A 23,199-nucleotide genomic window follows, 5' to 3' on the forward strand; every position below is an offset into this window, starting at 1 on the left:
TGAATATAATTGTTAATAACTTTTTAACGGAGCCTCCGTCAACAAAATTGGTATTCTTAATTTTCGTCTTATTTTAGCCTCTAGAATCCCCCATTAAAATTTGCGAGGATCAATTACAATCATTTTCGGTGAATAGACATACCTTCGAAATCCTATGCGTTTTCGAGAAAAAAATTCAGGAAGATGGACAAATTTTTTACAAATTTCAAATTGTTCTAAAAAAATTATTTTCGATTACAGAGGTCAATTATAATAATTTTTGGTGAATAGACATACCCTCGAAATCCTACTCATTTTCGAGAAAAAAATTCCTTACCGAAAATACAATGTCTGACCATCAATGATGATTCCCCTGAAATTCGGCGAAATTGAAAAGTTTCAAATCGTTCTAAAAAAATTATTTTCCGTTGCGAGGGTCAATCATAATCATTTTTGGTGAATAGACATACCTTCGAAATCCTATGCGTTTTCGAGAAAAAAATTCAGGAAGGTGGACAAATTTTTTACAAATTTCAAATCGTTCTAAAAAAATTATTTTCGATTACAGAGGTCAATTACAATCATTTTTGGTGAATAGACATATCCCCGAAATCCTACTCATTTTCGAGAAAAAAATTCTTTACCGAAAATACAATGTCTGACCATCAATGATGATTCCCCTGAAATTCGGCGAAATTGAAAAGTTTCGAATCGTTCTAAAAAAATTATTTTCCGTCGCGAGGGCCAATCATAATCATTTTTGGTGAATAGACATACCCCCGAAATCCTACGTATTTTCGAGAAAAAAATTCTTTACCGAAAATCTAATGTGAGGCCAGAAATGCACCCCTCAAATTTCATGCGAATCTTTAAAATGTCATAACTCCTGAACGGATTGGAGGATTTTAATTTTTCAAAATGCAGACAACGCGTATTTTAGTGGAGAATATGTAGAAATTCTAACAATATTGGAAAAGTTGTTCCTTGACATCGCAAAGTAAGAAAAACCCCCTAAAACTGATCCAATTTTCAAACGGCCACAACTCCTACAATAGTGAAGGTATCTCATTGAAATTTTATTCTGAAGCAGAGCCCATGTGTAGCTACAAAAAAGTATTAGACAACTTTTCTGTAGATCGTCAAACAGATTTATTAGAAATGAAAAACCAATTTTTAAGAAAAATCGACACGGGGTAGGTGCCTAAATTTTTCGACAAAACAAACATTTCAAATCGTTTCAAAAAAATTATTTTCGGTTGCAGGAGTCAATTACAATCATTTATGGTCATTAGACATACCCTCGAAATCCTATTCACTTTTGAGAAAAAAAATCGTGTAGGTGTGAAATTTTTCGACGGAAAAAAAATATTTCAAATCGTTTTGGAAAAATTATTTTCGGTTGCGGGAATCAATCATAATCATTTTTGGTGAATACACATACCCCCGAAATCCTACGTATTTTCGAGAAAAAAATTCTTTACCGAAAATCTAATGTGAGGCCAGAAATGCACCCCTCAAATTTCATGCGAATCTTTAAAATGTCATAACTCCTGAACGGAATGGAGGATTTTAATTTTTCAAAATGCAGACAACGCGTATTTTAGTGGAGAATATGTAGAAATTCTAACAATATTGGAAAAGTTGTTCCTTGACATCGTAAAGTAAGAAAAACCCCCTAAAACTGATCCAATTTTCAAACGGCCACAACTCCTACAATAGTGAAGGTATCTCATTGAAATTTTATTCTGAAGCAGAGCCCATGTGTAGCTACAAAAAAGTATTAGACAACTTTTCTGTAGATCGTCAAACAGATTTATTAGAAATGAAAAACCAATTTTTAAGAAAAATCGACACGGGGTAGGTGCCTAAATTTTTCGACAAAACAAACATTTCAAATCGTTTCAAAAAAATTATTTTCGGTTGCAGGAGTCAATTACAATCATTTATGGTCATTAGACATACCCTCGAAATCCTATTCACTTTTGAGAAAAAAAATCGTGTAGGTGTGAAATTTTTCGACGGAAAAAAAATATTTCAAATCGTTTTGGAAAAATTATTTTCGGTTGCGGGAATCAATCATAATCATTTTTGATCATTACACATACCCCCGAAATCCTACGTATTTTCGAGAAAAAAATTCTTTACCGAAAATCTAATGTGAGGCCAGAAATGCACCCCTCAAATTTCATGCGAATCTTTAAAATGTCATAACTCCTGAGCGGATTGGAGGATTTTAATTTTTCAAAATGCAGACAACGCGTATTTTAGTGGAGAATATGTAGAAATTCTAACAATATTGGAAAAGTTGTTCCTTGACATCGTAAAGTAAGAAAAACCCCCTAAAACTGATCCAATTTTCAAACGGCCACAATTCCTACAATAGTGAAGGTATCTCATTGAAATTTTATTCTGAAGCAGAGCCCATGTGTAGCTACAAAAAAGTATTAGACAACTTTTCTGTAGAGCGCCAAACAGATTTATTAAAAATGAAAAACTAATTTTTCCCTGGGGTGATCACCCTGTATAAGGGACACCTTGAAATTCGAGAGTAACTCAAATCTATGGCACAAAATTTAAGGATACAAATGTGAGAAACAGCACCGTTAATCGTCGCTAATGACCCAGATGGCGATGCGATGTAAAAGAAAACCAAAAGAAGAAGAAAAATTTCTCTTAATTTTACTACAAATCACAACTTCATTTAATCGAATGAGATTCGTACATTTTGTATCCGATTTTCGAATTGCTGCGACTTGTTCTTGACTTTTTTAACGAGTCGTAGATAATTCTTTAAAGAATTTTGTAGAAATTTGCGTTATTCGAGTTTAAGAGAATCAGTGAATAAAAATTGAGATTTTCGTGTCGAGTGGTTGTTATTTTTGGAACGTCCCAAACATTATCTATTTTTCCGGACGGCAAAGTAGAAATTCCCCTTAATGATGATCTCAATTACAGTCAGCGAAGTAAGCGCAGCCGAGAAGACGAGGACGCTTGCTTTTGTTCCGGCTTCATTAGGTTCTGGTTGTTTAAGTTACAGGTCGCTCGAAGGGCGGAAGGAAGGAACAGCATGACGAAATAATGTTAATTAAAGTGACGCCGAAGGGACTGCCGGGAGCCAAGTACACGGTTACGGTTCCAGCGTCGCGTGATCGATTACCATTCGCGAGTAAAACCAAACGACCCGCGAGAAAACTCGCAGAGGGAATAGCCGACGCGTCCTCAGTAGCCTTATTTTCTCCCCTCTTGGTCGCGGAAAAGTTGAACCTTGGAGAATGTCTAAACGAAACAAGTAACCAGCGAGAATTCCAGTGGTACTCTAACTTAATTGAAGCCACCCTCCAGTCAGCGCGAAGGAAGAAAGAAGAACAAGAGAGTCGCTCGACGATTCCAGCGAGGCGTTCGTTCTCGCGACTCGTGTACACGCCTCTTCGTTAATTCCGCGCGGAGAAAAATCTGTAAAAGCCGGCACGCGAACGACTTTGTTGATCAAAATCCAAGATGTAGTTTAAAGGACCGCGAGGCGTTACCCGGGGGACGTTGAGAACACTTGCTTTGTTTCGGTCGAGTAGTCCGGTCTCGTTACGTCCTCGTGGCTGTAGCTTTCAAACCGACGAGGAGGCTAACGGAACCCTGGTTGAACCGAGACGGGGGAGGGCCGGACAAGCTAGAGAAAAAGAGAGCAGGCCCTGAGAAACGGAAGGGATGCGCAACCAACGTGGGTGAACGTACCCGGAGCCCATTCAGCGCAACTTTCTTCCTAAGAAAAGGAACACGAGTATCGGAGGGACGCAGAGAGTACAAACGTATCGTCTCGAGGATTTCTTCCTTGCGAAAAAAAACCAATAGTCCGTGTGGCAGATAAAACACTGCCGATCGATTCTCGCAAGGCCCGTTTAAGAGAGCTACGGTACGGCGTATGCCTAGTGGCATGACTCGAGGTCTCTGTTGAGGTTGGATAAACTGAACGAATATTTATTATGAATAACTGTTTGTACAAATTACATAAATCAATGACGTTTCGCTCTATACATCTTCTCTCTCACAACGCTCGCTTACAAGTGACCAGTTTCACACACGTCGCTCTTTCCTTCACTCTTCAATCATAAAGTATACAAACTATTTAGATCATACACTCCGTATCACACTCATCCCGCATACAATACATCACTCGCTTCACATCTATGATAACCAGTACCACATCTGTCGCGTTGTCCACATGCTGTCTGCTAGAAAACAATTTTATCGCGATACACCTTTAACCCCTTGCGCTATTCTCACGAGTCCGACTCGTGATGAAGATTTTAGGCTAAACTTGAATATCACGTGACGAACTCGTAAATATCGATATTCCGTCGATCGACATATCGTGTTTCAAGTTCCGATATTAGGGCTCGTTCCGATCAATCGGGCGTATGGGTTAGTCACGGTTTCCTCCGAATTTCAGCCTAGTGCGAGGGGTTAACAAAATTTCGACAAAACGTGCTTAAAGATTTTTTTAAATTACTTTAGCTAAAGTTGTTCTAGTGCTCTATATTTAATTTCACCGTGTGTTGAAAAGAAAAATATTATAATTCGAGAAGTTTTATCTGTTGAAGAATCGTTGATAGTTGGTTGAAACAATTAAAACACATTTTTTATCTTGATATTCAACAATATAACAGAGTAAATAAAAAAATAACAAATCAAGCCAAACGATATACAGGGTGTTCGGCCAACACGGGGAAAAATTTTAATGGGAGATTCCAGAGGCCAAAATAAGACGAAAATCAAGAATACCAATTTCTTGATGGTAGCTTCGTTAAGAAGTTATTAACGTTTAAAGTCCCGCCAATACTGAATTTTTTTCTCGAAAGTGGGTAGGATTTCGGAAGTATGTGTATTCACCAAAAATGATTATAATTGACCCCCGCAACCGAGAATAATTTTTTCAGAATTAATTAGAAATTTTTTTTTTCGTCGAAAAAATTTAGGCACCTACCCCCTGTCGATTTTTCTTAAAAATTACTTTTTCATTTTTAGTAATTTCGTTTGACGTCCTACAGAAAAGTTGTCTAATACTTTTTTGTAAGTACCTATGGGCTCTACTTTAGAAAAAAGTTTTATTGAAATATATTCACTATTATAGGAGTTATGGCTGTTTACAAATTGGACCATTTTTATGGGGTTCTTCTCATTTTGCGGGGTCAAGGAACAACTTTTCGAATATTTTTATAACTGCTACATATTCTACAATAAAATACGCGACGTTTGGCTTTTTGAACATTAAAATCGTCCAATCCGTTCAAAAGTTATGACATTTTAAAGATTCGTATGAAAATTGGGGCAGACATTTCTCGCCAGAAATTATATTTTTGGTAAGGAATTTTTTTCTCGAAAGTGGGTAGGATTTCGATGGTATGACTCATGACCAAAAATGATTGTAATTGACCCTCTTAACAGAAAATAATTTTTTTAGAACGATTTGAAATTTTTTAATTTTGTCGAAAAATTTGTCCACCTTCCTGAATTTTTTTTCTCGAAAATGCGCAGGATTTCGATGGTATGACTCATGACCAAAAATGATTATAATTGACCGCCGCAACTGAAAATAATTTTTTCAGAATGATTTGAAATTTGTTAATTTCACTGCAAAATTTAGGCACCTACACCCTGTCGATTTTTCTTAAAAATTACTTTTTTATTTTTAGTAATTTTGTTTGACGTCCTACAGAAAAGTTGTCTAATACTTTTTTGTAGGTACCTATGGTCTCTACTTCAGAAAAAAGTTTCATTGTAATATATTCACTATTATAGGAGTTATGGCTGTTTGAACATTGGACCATATTTATGGGGGTTTTCTAATATTACGGGGCCAAGGAACAACTTTTCGAATAATTTTAGAATTTCTACATATTCTACAATAAAATACACGACGTTTGGCTTTTTGAACATTAAAATCGTCCAATTCGTTAAAAAGTTATGACGTTTTAAAGATACGCACGAAATTTTGCAGTGACATTACCGGCCTGAAATTATATTTTCGGTAAGGAATTTTTTTCTCGATAGTGGTTAGGATTTCGAGGGTATGTCTATTGACCAAAAATTATTATAATTGGTCCCTGCAATCAAAAATAATTTTTTTAGAACGATTTGAAATTTTTTAATTTTGTCGAAAAATTTAGGCACCTACCCGAATTTTTTTCTCGAAGGAGGGTAAAATTTCGGGAATATGTCTATTCACCAAAAATGATTATAATTGACCCCCGCAACTGAAAATAATTTTTTCAGAATGATTTGAAATTTTTTAATTTCACTGCAAAATTTAGGCATCTACACCCTTGTCGATTTTCCTTAAAAATTACTTTTTCATTTTTAGTAATTTCGTTTGACGCCCTACAGAAAAGTTGTCTAATACTTTTTTGTAGGTACCTATGGGCTCTGCTTCAGAAAAAAGTTACATTGAAATATATTCACTATTATAAGAGTTATGGCTGTTTGAAAATTGGACCATTTTTATGGGGGTTTTCTCATTTTGCGGGGTCAAAGAACAACTTTTCGAATAATTTTATAATTTCTACATATTCTACAATAAAATACGCGACGTTTGGCTTTTTGAATATTAAAATCGTCCAGTCCATTTGGAAGTTATGACGTTTTATAGATACGCACGAAATTTTGCAGTAACATTACCGGCCTGAGGAAAGGAATATTTTTCTCGAAAGTGCGTAGGATTTCGGGGGTATGTGTAGTGACCAAAAATGATTGTATTTATTCCCTGTAACTAAATGTAATTTTTTTAGTATGATTTGAAATTTTTTAATTTTGTCTCAAAATTTCAGTATCTACTCGATTTTTTTTCTTGAAAATGGTTGGGATTTCAGGGATATGTGTATTCACCAAAAATGATTATAATTGACCCCCGCAACCGAAAATAATTTTTCCAGAGCGATTTGAAATTTTCGAATTTAATTATTAACTTTTTAACGAAGCCTCCATGAACAAATTGGTATTGTTGATTTTCGTCTTATTTTGGCCTCTAGAATCCCCCATTAAAATTTTTCCCAGATGTTGTCGAACACCCTGTATCTACGAAAATGTTACTCGAAGTAGCATATTTCAATGTTAGCTGAATCGATGAACCCTTTTCGGCATAGTTAGAAATACAGGGGTGGCTTGTAAGCCTCGCGAACACTATAGGACGGTGTCTGAAGCAATTTCTAAGCTTTTACGTTGCAGCGATGTTCGTCGTCGTGGACAGGTGTCTGGTGCTTCTAGTGGAGATAAATTTTGAGGCGTTTATCGAATTCTAAATCACAATACGAATACTAGAGCTGAAATTGTTCGGGGAAAATATTCGTCGGAGGGATTGATATTTTCTTGGAAGAGCAACAAACTTGCGACGCGAGATGACGTCTCCGACGCAACAAAGGCAAGATTTAACTATTGGTTCGGTAAACTGGGGTGGATGTTAGGAACTCGATGATAACTTCTTGCACGTCGGACCGCTGTATGACGAATGTTAGTGTAACAGTTCCTGAGCGTGTAACAGTTTTGTGATGACTACGCCCTCGAGAGAGTCCAATGGTCTGTATCTATTTCGAGACGGCTCGGCGATGTGCAGACACTAATAAACTCGTGTTGATACTTCTAATGTTCTCACACGTGCAGAATTCTAAGGTGCTTTGTAATACCCGAGGAACGCGTGCTGGAAAAAAATTCTTCCGCGGTCTCTCGTCTTTCGTCGAACTCTAGCTTCCCCCAAACTTCAAACGAAAGTTAAAAGAAAAATTTCTAATCGTTCCGCTCTCGTCGATCAAAATGGTAATTGCACGAACGTACAAGTCGATCGGGTGGTCCTCTACGAAAATTTAATAAATTTTGTTATAATATTTTCTTACTATAACGTTTTCGTTATAGAGAAGTAATTTCAGAAAATAAAAATACGTCAAGTATAGAGAAAGGGGGATTAAATTCATGCAAATAAAAGACAAGTGTATTTATCTCATCAATCGAAAAATTGATCAAGTTAGCGTCAAAATCGTAGAACTTTTGATACAAACGAGATAATGAGATGATTTTTTGTTTAGATTAAAGCTAACGTGTCATGAAATAAGGTAAAAGTAGAAAAATATAATCCTTGGAATTATATGCTAAATTTGAAATTTTTTATTTAAATTGGAATTATTTAATACCACTTCTTGACAGGTTGAATATCGTAGAACTTTTGATACAAACGAGATAATGAGATGATTTTTTGTTTAGATTAAAGCTAACGTGTCATGAAATAAGGTAAAATTAGAAAAATATAATCCTTGGAATTATATGCTAAACTTGAAATTTTTTATTTAAATTGGAATTATTTAATACCATTTCTTGACACGTTGGATATCATTTGTTTAGACTTGCGACACGCTGATTTCAAATCGGTCAACGATTCCTAAGCGACGCAAATTTTGCGCAATTATTTAAACAATGTGACGCGAATCTTTTGACAGAAACTTGCCCCTTGCATGTATTTTACGCGAACGGTTCTTCCTTCGGAATTCGTTCGACACAGTTGCAATATCCGGCACAATCTCGAAGGTCGTCTTGCTATATTTTTAGACGTCACGACACGAAGTGAAACGTTTAGCCACATTTTTAAACGAAAATCGCGCGCCTCAAGGTCCGAAAGGGACGGTATAATTTCGCGGGCGACAGTAATCGAATAGCGCAAGTTTGAAATCGGAACGTGGAAATCGATGTTCGTCGCGCAACGCGCGAAACAGCGTGCTCGAACGGGACAACCTGGCTGGCGAACAATCAAAGAAATTCGTGTCACGACTGATCGACAGAAAAAGAAGGCTAGGGCATCGATAATAACACGATCAGAGCGAAGATAGCCAAATGAACTTCTAAAATTGCACCGGCGTACTACCGAGCGGTTACTATAAATAAGCATCCACACGGGGTGGTCCCCTTCTCCGAAAATACATCGAGTCCACTCTAATTCGTGCGACTAATTTACACATGGCCCTTCCTGATCCAGCTATTGCGTGTTTGCACGCTGACCTTGTGCACGAGCTGCCGAAATTGATAATCGCCACACCTGAGTTAAGAAACCTTCGAAAAGAATTCACGTTTCACTTACGATAGAAACACTAAATTACGGAACTCGATCTATACTGATTTCTAATTGGATTCCAAACGAAGCCCTTTTGCATACGAATAGATTGAATTCGAAATCGCTTGGAAACATCGAAACTAGAGTTAGGGTCGCTGTTACCCGCAAAGGTTTACACATCGAACAAACTGGTCAACGGTACAGTGCTTAGAAATGGGGAGGAAAAAATAAAATAGTTAATTCGGTATGTTAGATGATTATTCTTATTATACAGGGTGTTCGGCCACCTCTGAGAAAATTTTATTGGGGGATTCTAGAGGCCAAAATAAGACGAAAATCAAGAATACCAATTTCTTGATGGAGGCTTCGTTAAAAAGTTATTAACGTTTAAAGTTCCGACCGTACTGAATTTTTTTCTCGAAAATGCGCAAGATTTCGGGGGTATGTGTATTTACCAAAAATTATTGCAATCGACCCTTGCAACCGACAATAATTTTTCCAGAACGATTTGAAATTTTTTTTTTCCGTCGAAAAATTTCACACCTTCTCGAATTTTTTTCTAGAAAGTGGATAGCATTTCAGGGGTATGTCTATTCACCAAAAATGATTGTAATTGACCCCCGCAACCGAAAATAATTTTTCCAAAACGATTTGCAATTGTCCAATCCGTTCAGAAGTTATGACGTTTTAAAGATTCGTATGACAATTCGAGCAGACATTTCTGGCCAGAAATTATATTTTTGGTAAGGAATTTTTTCCTCGAAACTGAATAGGATATCGGGAGTATATCTATTCACCAAAAATGATTGTAATTGACCCCCGCAACCGAAAATAATTTTTCCAAGACGATTTGAAATTTTTTTTTTCGTCGAAAAATTTAGGCACCTACCCCCCGTCGATTTTCCTTAAAAATTCGTTTTTTATTTTTAGTAATTTTGTTTGACGCCCTACAGAAAAGTTGTCTAATACTTTCTTGTAAGTACCTATGGGCACTACTTCAGAAAAAAGTTGCATTGAAATATATTCACTATTATAAGTGTTATGGCTGTTTGAAAATTGGACCATTTTTATGGGGTTTTTCTCATTTTGCGGGGTCAAGGAACAACTGTTCGAATATTTTTATAACTGCTACATATTCTACAATAAAATACGCGACGTTTAGCTTTTTGAACATTAAAATCGTCCAGTCCGTTCGGAAGTTATGACGTTTTAAAGATTTGCATGAAATGTTGGGGAACCATTTTTGGCCTCAAATTAGATTTTCGGTAAGGAATTTTTTTCTCTAAACTGAGTAGGATTCCGGGGGTATGTCTGTTGTCCAAAAATGCTTGTAATTGACCTCCGCAACCGAAAATAATTTTTTCAGAATTAATTAAAAATTTTTAATTTCACTGCAAAATTTAGGCACCTACCCCCTGTCGATTTTCCTTAAAAATTGGTTTTTGATTTTTAATAATTTTGTTTGCCGCTGTACAGAAACGTTGTTTAATACTTTTTTGTAGCTACATATGGGCTCTACTTCAGAGAAAAGTTTCATTGAAATATATTCACTATTATAGGAGTTATGACTGTTTGAAAATTGGACCATTTTTATGGGGTTCTTCTCATTTTGCGGGGCCAAGGAACAACTTTTCGAATATTTTTATAATTGCTACATATTCTACACTAAAATACGCGGCGTTTGGCTTTTTGAACATTAAAATCGTCCAATCCGTTCAGAAGTTATGACGTTATAAAGATTCGCATGAAAATTCCGGCAGACAATTCTAGCCAGAAATTAGATTTTTGGTAAGGAATTTTTTTCTCGAAAGTGAGTAAGATTTCGGGAGTATATCTATTCCCCAAAAATGCTTGTAATTGACCTCCGCAACCGAAAATAATTTTTTCAGAATTAATTAAAAATTTTTAATTTCACTGCAAAATTTAGGCACCTACCCCCTGTCGATTTTCCTTAAAAATTGGTTTTTGATTTTTAATAATTTTGTTTGCTGCTGTACAGAAAAGTTGTTTAATACTTTTTTGTAGCTACATATGGGTTCTACTTCAGAGAAAAGTTTCATTGAAATATATTCACTATTATAGGAGTTATGACTGTTTGAAAATTGGACCATTTTTATGGGGTTCTCCTCATTTTGCGGGGCCAAGAAACAACTTTCCGAATATTTTTATAATTGCTACATATTCTACACTAAAGTACGCGACGTTTGGCTTTTTGAACATTACAATCGTCCAATCCGTTCAGAAGTTATGACGTTTTAAAGATTCGCATGAAAATTCGGGCGGACAATTCTAGCCAGAAATTAGATTTTTGGTAAGGAATTTTTTTCTCGAAAGTGAGTAAGATTTCGGGAGTATATCTATTCACCAAAAATGATTGTAATTGACCCCCGCAACTGAAAATAATTTTTTCAGAATTAATTCAAAATTTTTTATTTCATCAAAAAATTTAGGCACCTACCCCCTGTCGATTTTTCTTAAAAATTGGTTTTTGATTTTTAATAAATTTGTTTGACACTCTACAGAAAAATTGTCTAATACTGTTTTGTAGGTACCCATGAGCTCTACTTCAGAAAAAAGTTTCATTGAAATATATTCGCAATTGTAGAAGTTATAGCTGCTTGAAAATTGGACCATTTTAATGGGGTATTTCTCAGTTTACGGAGTCAAGGATCATCTTTCCGAATATTTTTATAACTGCTACATATTCTTCATCTAAATACGCGTAGTTTACTTTTTTAAACATTAAAATCGTCCAATCCGTACCGGAGTTATGATGTTTTAAAGATTTGCATGAAATGTTGGGGAACCATTTTTGGCCTCAAATTAGATTTTCGGTAAGGAATTTTTTTCTCTAAACTGAGTAGGATTTCGGGGGTATGTCTGTTGTCCAAAAATGCTTGCAATTGACCCCTGCAACTAAAAATAATTTTACCAAGACGATTCGAAAGTCTTTTTTTCACCCAAAACTTTCAACACTTACTCGAATTTTTTTCTCGAAAGTGGGTAGGATTTCGGAAGTATGTGTTTCACCAAAAATGATTGCAATTGACCCCCGGAACTGAAAATGATTTTTCCAGAACGATTTGAAAGTTTTGAATTTAATAGTTAATAACTTTTTAACGAAGCCTCCATCAACAAATTGGTATTCTTGATTTTCGTTTTATTTTAGCCTCTAGAATCCCCCATTAAAATTTTTCCCAGGGGTGGCCGATCACCTTGTATACACATATTTATATCTATAAATGAATAAAAAAATATTGATTTATAGTTTTAGGTCTGGGTTAGGTTTAACGAAGCCTCCATCGACAAATTGGTTTTCGTCTTAGTTTGGCCTCTAGAATCCCTCATTAAAATTTTTCCCAGGTGTGGCCGAACACCCAGTATTTTTCATCTATATTTTTCCCTACTTTTGTTGCTTTTAGTGTATTGACGCCTAGCGAATAGACACGTTGAAACACGAACATCAAGAAAATGTAGAAAACTAACGTACATCTGGAAACTACTTTATCTAGTGTATGAATTTTATTTTAACGTAATGAATTATTTCTATGAAAGGGTTATGGATAATTATAGCTTATTATATAGAAAAAGTAAACATGTAAACTGAAAGTCATCCTAAGCGCACTAAGCAAGGATTAAATAAATATTAAATCAGTACTTCACTTTGTTAATGAATTGTTTAGATCAGTGCTCATGTTTATGTGATTTACTGTTCAGAAAGAAGACCATCAGTCGTAGGCCAATAAATCTTCGTTTCTGAATTAAATTTTGAAGTTATCGAAAAAAACAATTACCTCGTACTGACAGAATTACGAAATTGATTGTTCCTTATTCGAGCATTAATACATCTAACGCACTCAGTAGAGTTTTTGTGCAGTCGAGTACTTCAAACTTAAACCACTAAAAGAATCCAATTCCGAATTTATTCAACGAAGTGGACTTCAAAAGCTTCGCAATTTGGAATGAAATCGAAATAAAAATTCAGGAAAAGACCACCTGGAATTAAAAGCTTCAGAAGGTTCCCGTGCAGCTGAGTACACCGAACTTGGAAGCACTCGAGGAGTCTAGCGCTGGCTTTTACCAGACACATATCAAAAGCCACGCAATTTGGGGTAAAATTCTAATGAAAATGTCATAAAAGCAGAGTTTGGCAAAACTTTATCCGAACAATAGGTAACCAACAAAACTATCGTATAGCAATATACAAGGTTCGACCAACCCTGGGAAAAATTTTACTGGGGAATTCTAGAGGCCAAAATAAGTCGAAAATCAAGAATACCAATTTGTTCATGGAAGCTTCGTTAAAAAGTTATTAACAATTAAATTCAAAAACTTCAAATCGTTCTGGAAAAATTATTTTCAGTTGCGGGGGTCAATTACAATAATTTTTGGTCATTACACATACCCCCAAAATCCAACGCACTTTCGAAAAAAAAAATTCCTTACCGAAAATTTAATTAGGTGTCTAAATTTTTCGACGGAAAAAAAAAATTTCAAATCGTTCTGGAAAAATTATTTTCAGTTGCAGGGGTCAATTACAATCATTTTTGGTCATGAGTCATATCATCGAAATCCTACCCACTTTCGAGAAAAAAATTCGAGTAAGTGTTGAAATTTTTCGGCGAAATTAAAAAATTTCAAATCGTTCCGGAAAAATTATTTTCGGTTGCAGGGGTCAATTACAATCATTTTTGGTCATGAGTCATACCATCGAAATCCTGCGCATTTTCGAGAAAAAAATTCAGGAAGGTGGACAAATTTTTCGACAAAATTAAAAAATTTGAAATCGTTCTAAAAAAATTATTTTCTGTTAAGGGGGTCAATTACAATCATTTTTGGTCATGAGTCATATCATCGAAATCCTACCCACTTTCGAGAAAAAAATTCGAGTAAGTGTTGAAATTTTTCGGCGAAATTAAATAATTTCAAATCGTTCTGGCAAAATTATTTTCGGTTGCAGGGGTCAATTACAATCATTTTTGGTCATGAGTCATACCATCGAAATCCTGCGCATTTTCGAGAAAAAAAATTCAGGAAGGTGGACAAATTTTTCGACAAAATTAAAAAATTTCAAATCGTTCTAAAAAAATTATTTTCTGTTAAGGGGGTCAATTACAATCATTTTTGGTCATGAGTCATATCATCGAAATCCTACCCACTTTCGAGAAAAAAATTCGAGTAAGTGTTGAAATTTTTCGGCGAAATTAAAAAATTTCAAATTGTTCTAAAAAAATTATTTTCTGTTAAGGGGGTCAATTACAATCATTTTTGGTCATAAGTCATATCATCGAAATCCTACGCACTTTCGAGAAAAAAATTCCTTACCGAAAATCTAATTTCAGGCGAGATCGTTCCCCGAAATTTCATGCGAATCTTTAAAACACCATAACTCCTGAACGGATTGGACGATTTTAATTTTCAAAAACGCAAACGACGCGTATTTTGGTGTAGAATATGTAGAAATTCTAACAATATTAAAAAAGTTGTTCTTTGACCCCGTAAAATGAGAAAAACCCCATAAAAATGGTCCAATTTTCAAACAGCCAATACTTCTACAGTATTGAATATATTTCAATGAAACTTTTAGTATTAGACAACTTTTCTGTAGGACCTCAAACCAAATTACTAAAAATAAAAAACGAATATTTAAGAAAAATCGATAGGTGGTAGGTGTTGAAATTTTTTGGCGAAATTAAAAAATTTCAAATCGTTCTGGAAAAATTATTTTCGGTTGCAGGGGTCAATTACAATCATTTTTGGTCATGAGTCATACCATCGAAATCCTGCGCATTTTCGAGAAAAAAATTCAGGAAGGTGGACAAATTTTTCGACAAAATTAAAAAATTTCAAATCGTTCTAAAAAAATTATTTTCCGTTAAGGGGGTCAATTACAATAATTTTTGGTCATTACACATACCCTCGAAATCCTACGCACTTTCGAGAAAAAAATTCCTTACCGAAAATCTTATTGCCTAAATTTTTCGACAAAATTGAAAAATTTCAAATCGTTCTGGAAAAATTATTTTCGGTTGTGGGGGTCAATTACAATCATTTTTGGTGAATAGACATACCCCCGAAATCCTACCCAGTTCCTAGAAAAAAATTCAGTACAGTCGGAACTTTAAACGTTAATAACTTTTTAACAAAGCCTCCATCAACAAATTTGTATTCTTGATTTTCGTCTTATTTTGGCCTCTAGAATCTCGCATTAAAATTTTCCCCAGGAATGGCCGGACACCCTGTATAATATTTAAGATATTATCTATTAATTACGAAATATTTCATTCTATAATTAAAAATAGTTGTTATTCGTTATTCAATCGTTTATTCAGATAAGAGTTGTGGCTACCTTTGCGTAAAAGTCCACTTGAAGTTGAAGCGTTATGAAATTCCTATGAAGATGAATATCCCGTACATGAAAGCACTCGAGGAGTCTAACACTGGATTTACTTAATCCGATAGATCTCAAAAGTTTCGCAACTTGAAATTGAATTCAAATAAAAATTCCGTGACAATCCACTTGCAGTCAAAGCGTCGAGAGATTCCTGTGCAGCTGAATAGATCAAACGCGAAAACATTTAAGCCTTGCACTAGCTCTTTTTAGACCCAAATTTATATATAACGTTTATTTGAATAATAATGATAATTTATTGTACAACTAACCCCATTTGAGTATAAATATAACACAGTACAGAAAAATAAAACGATAAGAATTACAAATAATATGGTTTGTAATAATGCTAACAAGTTTTTTCTGAATTGGCTCGGTGAATTCAGTTATTGGATCGGAATTTTCATATTTAAAAATGTAAATCTATGGCATAAAAATACGCGTGAAAAGATCTCTGAGGTGGATAGAAATTTAGTGACTTTAAGAGAGACTGGCATCTTATATCTCTTCTGATTAAATTAGAAAGAAATGTTCGAAGGTTCGAAATCGAGCTCAGATCATAATTACGATCAATTATAGGCATGGCTTGTCCTATTTTAAGTGGAATAAATATTGTATACTTTCTATTATCCGTTTATGTTTGATCGATCATATTCAAACCATGACCTCACAAGTAAACAGTAAGAGTTGATAAAAACCACTTGATAGAGCCAAGAAGTTTTATTAACTTCTGCAACAATAGCTTAAATATGTGGAGAGAAGTCAAGTTTAGATGTAAAGCGAAATAAAAAATCACGTATTTTACTAGCCACTAGCTCTGTAGACAAAAACAATTGGAAAAATGCTTCTACTTGACCTCATGACCATTTTCAAAAGGAAAGGGCGTTCATTTTTTTCTGATTAAAACAAGTCAAATTAATATAACATTATTTTACTGGTTCGATTTGTGTCCCAACATGTAAGTATTTAACGACGCTATTACTGAATCGACCTAACCAGGTAGATCCTAAAAACCTCGCAGCTTGTAATTAAATTTAAAGAAAAATTCTTTAAAGATTCACCTGAAGTTGAAGCATCATACTTCCACTTTGAAAGGATATTAGGAGAGTATCGCTAGAGTTGCCTAACCAAACAGATCTCAAACGGCTTGCAACTGGAAGTTAACTTGAAATAAAAATTCTATAAAACTCCACCCAGGGTTGAAACGGTAGCAGGCTTCTATGCAGCTGAATACCCCAGCATTTGGAGGAACTAATAGCGAATTTATCTAGCCAAGTAAATCTCAAAAGCCTTGCAATTTGGAATGAAATCCAAATAAACATTTCGCCCATGTAACGAACGAAAAGATTTAAAGAATCTATGGGTGGAGTTAGTGTTGGGATCTGGATTTCTGGAACCTGGAACAGATCAGCTGCTCCTCTTTTGGAGGAAGGTGGGCGACGAGCTACGGAAGAGACACAATAGACTATGTCTGCGTGCTACGACGGATCTGTAAGGACGCCTACTCGCGGGAGGTGGGGGAGAAATATTATTATTATTATGGGCGAAGTTAGCTAACTATTCAAGTAACCCAGCTGATATAAAGAAGAAACAATCAGAATAGAGGCACACCCAACCGAAAAGTGGCTCCGATGGACACCATTCTCTTTCATAGGACACGTATCTTTTAAAAGAGAAAACCAATGGTTATTTCTGGGCAGAGAGTGCGTGTACCTGATGTCGGGGTATGGCCCCATTAATGGTTCACTCTTTGACAGGGGAGCAGTTGACAACATAAAATGCCCCGCGTGTAATACAGGAAGAGAAACAGCACAATGCATATCTTCGAATGCTTGGAATATGAAGAACACGGATACGAATAAATCGGAATAAACAGGGATTCCCCTCAACGACTAATAGCCTCAGAAGAGGATTTCAAGTACTTCAATCGGCTGGCGAAACGAATAATAATAAACAGGAATTCCACATAAGAAAGTAAGGGAAAAGACCTTTAAGAAGATAGGCAATATAAAAACGAAAACTTTAGAATAAGTAAAAATATATATTGAACGCGTAAGAAAGCATAGTGTGTTCACAGGTAGCGAGTGACTCGAATACTGCACACACGAAATGTCTAAATATATGTATATGGGTGACAAGACCCATACATCCGATGGCTTTATGCAATACAGACGAAATCGCCATGGTTATTGCGCGCCTTAACACTTAGTTTTACTTGTAGAACACACTGCTGAAGCGTGTACGGGAAAATGTGGAGTACCCTGTATACAGGGTGGGGCAGTAACTATTAGCACCTCAGATATCTTGGAAACTATAAATTTCACAGAAATATTTGCTAAAGTAAATTGTACAGTACGAAGGGTGCTATTGGGTGGCGATAATAGTTTTTTTGCAGGTGGAGGTACTTCGGACATTTCAAGGTCACATCCATTTGTTTAAATGGATCGGTATGTTTTTGCTTCCGTATCACGATAGAGGATCTTAAAACGAGTTCAACGACCTATTACACAAGGTCATCGAAGGTCATAGAAAGTAGAGAAAGGCGATAATACTTACGGTTTTGGTAGTAAATGAAACATGTTTATAGTAGGTGTTCGAAATGATGACCATCACTGTCAATGCACCGTTGGATTCTTTTTACGATTGATTGACTTGCAAGTCTTACAGCGTCAGAACTTATTGATGCACAGGCTGCAATAATTCGCTGTTGCATATCGTCAGATGTAGTTGCTACTTCTTTGTACACTTTCTTTTTCAGTGTTCCCCACAGAAAGAAATCTAAAGGTGTTATGTCTGGTGAACGAGCTGGCCACGATATTGGATTCGAAATTTTTCATCGAGTTCCCTTCGCGCAATCGATGAATAATGTGCTGGGCATCCATCATGTTGATACCACATGGTTTCTCGTGTAAATAAAGGTAACTCTTCTAGAAAAAGACCCAATGTATCCTTAATAAAATTAGCATAGACGTTGCCATTGAAATTTCCATTGATAAAATAAGGTCCAATAATTTGATCACCTATGATACCGCGCCATACATTCACAGAGCATTGTTTTTGATGTTCAACCTGTCGCAGCCAATGTGGATTTCCCATAAATGCATGTTATGCAAATTAACATTCCCGTGATTTGTGAATGTTGCTTCATCAGTAAATAAGACATTGTTTTGAATCTGACGTATAGCCCATCGAGAAAACTCAACGCGATTCATGAAGTCGTTCCCATGCAATTCTTGGTGAAGACTAACGTGATGTGAGGGTGCAAAATGCGAAGTACGCTCCTCCTACTAATGCCAGATTCGCGTTCAATTTGTCGCCAACTAATATGAGAATTTCTAGAGCACACCGATTTCCATTTCTTCGTTAATTACTCGTTTATGGCGTTCACTTTTACGAACACTTAAACTACCGGTTTGCCTAAGTTTATCATACACATTTTTAAATGTTTGACGCGAAGGCTGAGACCGATGTGGATATCGTTCAGCATACAAGTTTGTAGCCCTTACAGAATTTTGTTGGCATTTGCCATAAATTAGAAGCATATCAAGCTGCTCTTCAAACGGATACATCGTGCCGGATTGACCGATTTATCGATACTAATCTTATGATGTTTATCTTACTCTGCAAACTATTAAAGTGTCCTTCAAGCAGTGTTTATTCTCAGTGAAGTAAACGGTAAGCATTACGCATTCCTCTACTGTTGACAATACGTATGTTTCATTTACTACCAAAACCGTAAGTATTATCGCCTTTCTCTACTTTCTATGACCTTCGATGACCTTGTGTAATAGGTCGTTGAACTCGTTTTAAGATCCTCTATCGTGATACGGAAGCAAAAACATACCGATCCATTTAAAAAAATGCATGTGACCTTGAAATGTCCGAAGTACCTCCAGCTGCAAAAAAACTATTATCGCCACCCAATAGCGCCCTTCGTACTGTGCAATTTACTTTAGCAAACATTTCTGTGGAACTTATAGTTTCCAAGATATCTGAGGTGCTAATAGTTACTGCCCCACCCTGTATAACCATACAAGTGTGCAAAACCTTGGAAATTGGAACGAATTGGAATAAAAATTGTGCAAAGTTTTGTGTGCGATTGACACGACGGAAGGTAGCATTAAAAATAGGAATTGGAATAATCGAGTAATATCTGTCAATTATCACGTGATGAGGTCCCGGTACCTGGCGAAACGATTGGCGGATAGTGAGGAGGTCACGATACCGCAGTGGAACGAACAGCCGAGTGGTTAATGGGTTAACGGCTCCCTCCAATTGGTCGATGACGCTGTGCCCTCGTGACGTCACCGAGTGCAATGCCCCTGTGACGTGGCAACGTGTGCTGCAGGCCAAGCAGTGCACAGAAATAGCATGCGCTTTCCTCTCCTTCCTTCGTGTCTCTCTGTCCCTCCTTCTCTCTCAGGTTCGCTCCCTTTTCGAAGTGTGCTTTCGGGCTTGCGAATCGCGAGAACCCCGTCCGTCCGGTGTACTTGCCAAAAACGGCCACGTGACCGTCCCAGGAAAATGTCAAGCGTCCGAAAAGAGGCAACGGGAAGGGAGACGTTCACCTGGTTTACTCCGGATGACCCTAATTACGCGCGACTATAACGCAGACCCGATCGGGATGACGAGAGATGGACAGGAGCCATCTATTTTCGCGAAGTCAATGCGCCGTGGGAATACGTATATCGGCTCTCGAGGACGAAATCTCCCAAGGTTTCTCGAATTGGAGTTCAACGATCTCCAAAAACGATCCAATTTACCTTCGTCGAACTTGCCTATCTTTAGTATCGTGATCGAGAAAACGACGCTCGTTCCCACGAAATTGAAACCCTTTGGCAACGTCCGAAGCATCGAATTTGTACTCCCGTGATACGGTCAGTTTGTATCACTTTCAACGATCTAACGTTATTTTTTATCCCGTAATTCCAGATCGGACGTAGGAAAATGGAACAGAGTCTGTTTGTACGAAGTCAAGGTAGCTCGAGAAGTACGCGCGTTAAATCGCACGGAAATCGTTCAAGGTTCTCCAAACACGAGGTCTACGATCTCGAATAGCCGTCGAGCCAGTCTATCGCGAAAAGTGGACGTTTGCCCCCGACAATGTTCCTTATCTACGCGATTCTTCCTCGTCCCTCCGTGTAACAGAGACTGGATTATATCGAACGGACTGCCGTGAATTCGACCTTCCCCTTCTGCAAAGGAACCACCCTTTGTTACGAAAAGAGCCTGGTCGTCGCCTGACCTTTTCGCTTCCCTTGTCTCGTTTCTCGTCCTTCGAGGAGTCCTCTTCAGGTGCCCACGAAGATGGCGATAGTCTTTGAAAGCCGCCTGGTCATCAAATTCAGAAATATCATCGACGATTGTCAGGTCGTAAGAGTCTCCGTCGCGAGACGCTTGGCAGTTTTGGCCATTCTTCATTGGAAAGCGAAACACGACACCGTCGAAGCTTAACAATGGCTCGAGCTTTCGCTCATTATTCGATCTTTATCGACAAAAACGTTCCCTCAACGAACTCGAATTCAAAGTTATTCCTGGAAGGATCGTTTATACGGTTTAAATAATTACTGATGAAGAACGGACAAAGATAGTCAACCAGCAAGCACGGTTTGCGATTATTTAAAGACAAACTATTTCACAAGTGTCGTATAACACCAGAAACATGTTGTATCTTGTTTCGTTCAAACAATCGCTTATTGGACGTTAGAGCAACGTTTCGACCATGTTGAGTATCATTTTCTTCAAAACAAAGTTATATAATTATACTCGACTGAAACGTTAATAATAATCTTATGTAGATACGTCCTGATTTGATTGAAAATTCTGTTTACTATTCCGCGTAATAAATAAAATTATTTATTGAAGCAACGAAAGAAACGTATTGCAACCGTTTAAAGAAAAACGTAATCGTGATTTCCAGCCTCGGTGAATATTCTACAGTAATTCTACATTTTTCCAGATTGGTTTATATGAAATTAAATTGATCAATTTTGACTGTAATTTTTAAAAAAGTTTCTCGTGTTGCAAATAATTTATCCTTAAATATGAATAGAAAGAAGAGGAAGATAGATTCTAAACATAGATAATTTAAAAAGGAATAGGCATGCAAATATTGTTTTAAAGAATTTAAAAATAAATTTTTATGACAAGATCCTTGAATTAGACCGTTGACATATGGTACGAGATTTCTTGGGCAGCCAAGAATAATAGAAAAATCATGAAAAATGTTAATAAGGACCAAATATATGGCTTGAAAGAGGTCTCGTACTGTCTCGATGGGTCACAAAATCTAATTTTATTCGACTGTACCGAAATTCTATATCTGGAGGTTTTCGACACTGACATCGTGTGTTCCTATTTAGAATTATGCGAAAGCCGTCGCTAACTCAGTGCCTTACTACAATTAGATTCAACTCAAGAATTTCCAACAATAGAATTTGCATTTAGTTATCTAAATTACTACGATTGAAAAAAGACAGATGGTACTTGAAAGCTAGGAATAACTCTAGAGTAATATAGTTTGTAAAATGCGTGGCAAAAACTAGTTCAAATATTAGTATAATATAAAAAGACATTTTGACAAATTTATTTCTTAAATAAATAACAAATGCGATAGTTGCAAAGACATAATCAATTTTACTAATATGTTTCAGCACTTGAGAGCTTTAAACGTAAATCTAATTATTTATGTCACAGTTATAAAATGGCGAAGTGGTATATTTGTCAGCACGTTATAAATTCTTTTCAAATAATGAACTGAAAAAGAAAATTAGAATTACGAAACTTTCACCATGCATAAAAAAAATTGCTTGCGGAATTTGAAAGTAGATTTTTTAACTTTATAATTAGCAATTGATTTGGAAATTGAAATATCTACGTTATTCTTTAATTTAAGGAAAAAGTTAAAAACTATTGGACATACGTAGTGAAGCAGATGTATTTGAAAACTATAATTTCTAATTTCCTGGTTGATATTGAAAAAACTATAATATATCGCATTAATTATTTTTGTATTAGATTGGCCAAGATAGAAAGTAATTCTTTTATGATAGGATTGGTGTCTTTATTCAATAATGAATTTTCCGTTGTAACTTATAATCTATCTTTATCTTTCGGACAGCTCCGTTACTGCTTGTTTGTAAAAATTCTTCTTTTTCTGCAAGAAACTAATTCGAAGCCATTTAATGGCCCCTTTTGAATAAAAGTACTGCTTTTGGTGCATGCGTTCTTTGATGACAAAAGCCACAATTATAAAACAAATTCAATCTTCTAACATTCGGTGACAGAAACAGACTACGTGTAAAAATTGACCCACTTTCTGAAATATAACACACTTGGAGAGTCTACAGGAAAAATGGAGGAATATCAATTTTAACGAATTCCGAGCTAAACATATTTAACGCTTTTACGTACGATTTATATCACTGGCTATGAGTTTAACAATTATAAGAAATTGAGGTGTACGTGAAATAAACAGAGGTAGAAATAAAATTCAAAATAAAAGCTTAGAACGATACAAAATAAAACGAGGTTAAATATTTCTATAAAAATATAGCCGCGACATTAAATCGAGAAGTGAATGTTTGTTTCGCGAGAAACGTTAAAACTTGACATTTCCCTTTTTCTCGCGAACCACTTGGCACGTCTGGCGAAAAATAACTAAAATTTGTTGGTGCTTGGAGCAACCGTGTCGCAATTAATCGTAATTTCAACGAGAGCTCGGATCGTTTGTTTCTTGCGCGGATAG

At 36.0% G+C, this 23,199-nt stretch overlaps 1 protein-coding gene across 12 annotated transcripts in view; it reads right to left on the bottom strand.

The window, feature by feature from the left end:
• Sei (potassium voltage-gated channel seizure) overlaps window positions 1-23,199 on the bottom strand; it is a 414,656-nt gene that overhangs the window by 313,593 nt on the left and 77,864 nt on the right. The window lies entirely within an intron of this gene.

Source organism: Colletes latitarsis, chromosome 8, assembly GCF_051014445.1.
Source record: "Colletes latitarsis isolate SP2378_abdomen chromosome 8, iyColLati1, whole genome shotgun sequence".
NCBI lineage: Eukaryota > Metazoa > Arthropoda > Insecta > Hymenoptera > Colletidae > Colletes > Colletes latitarsis.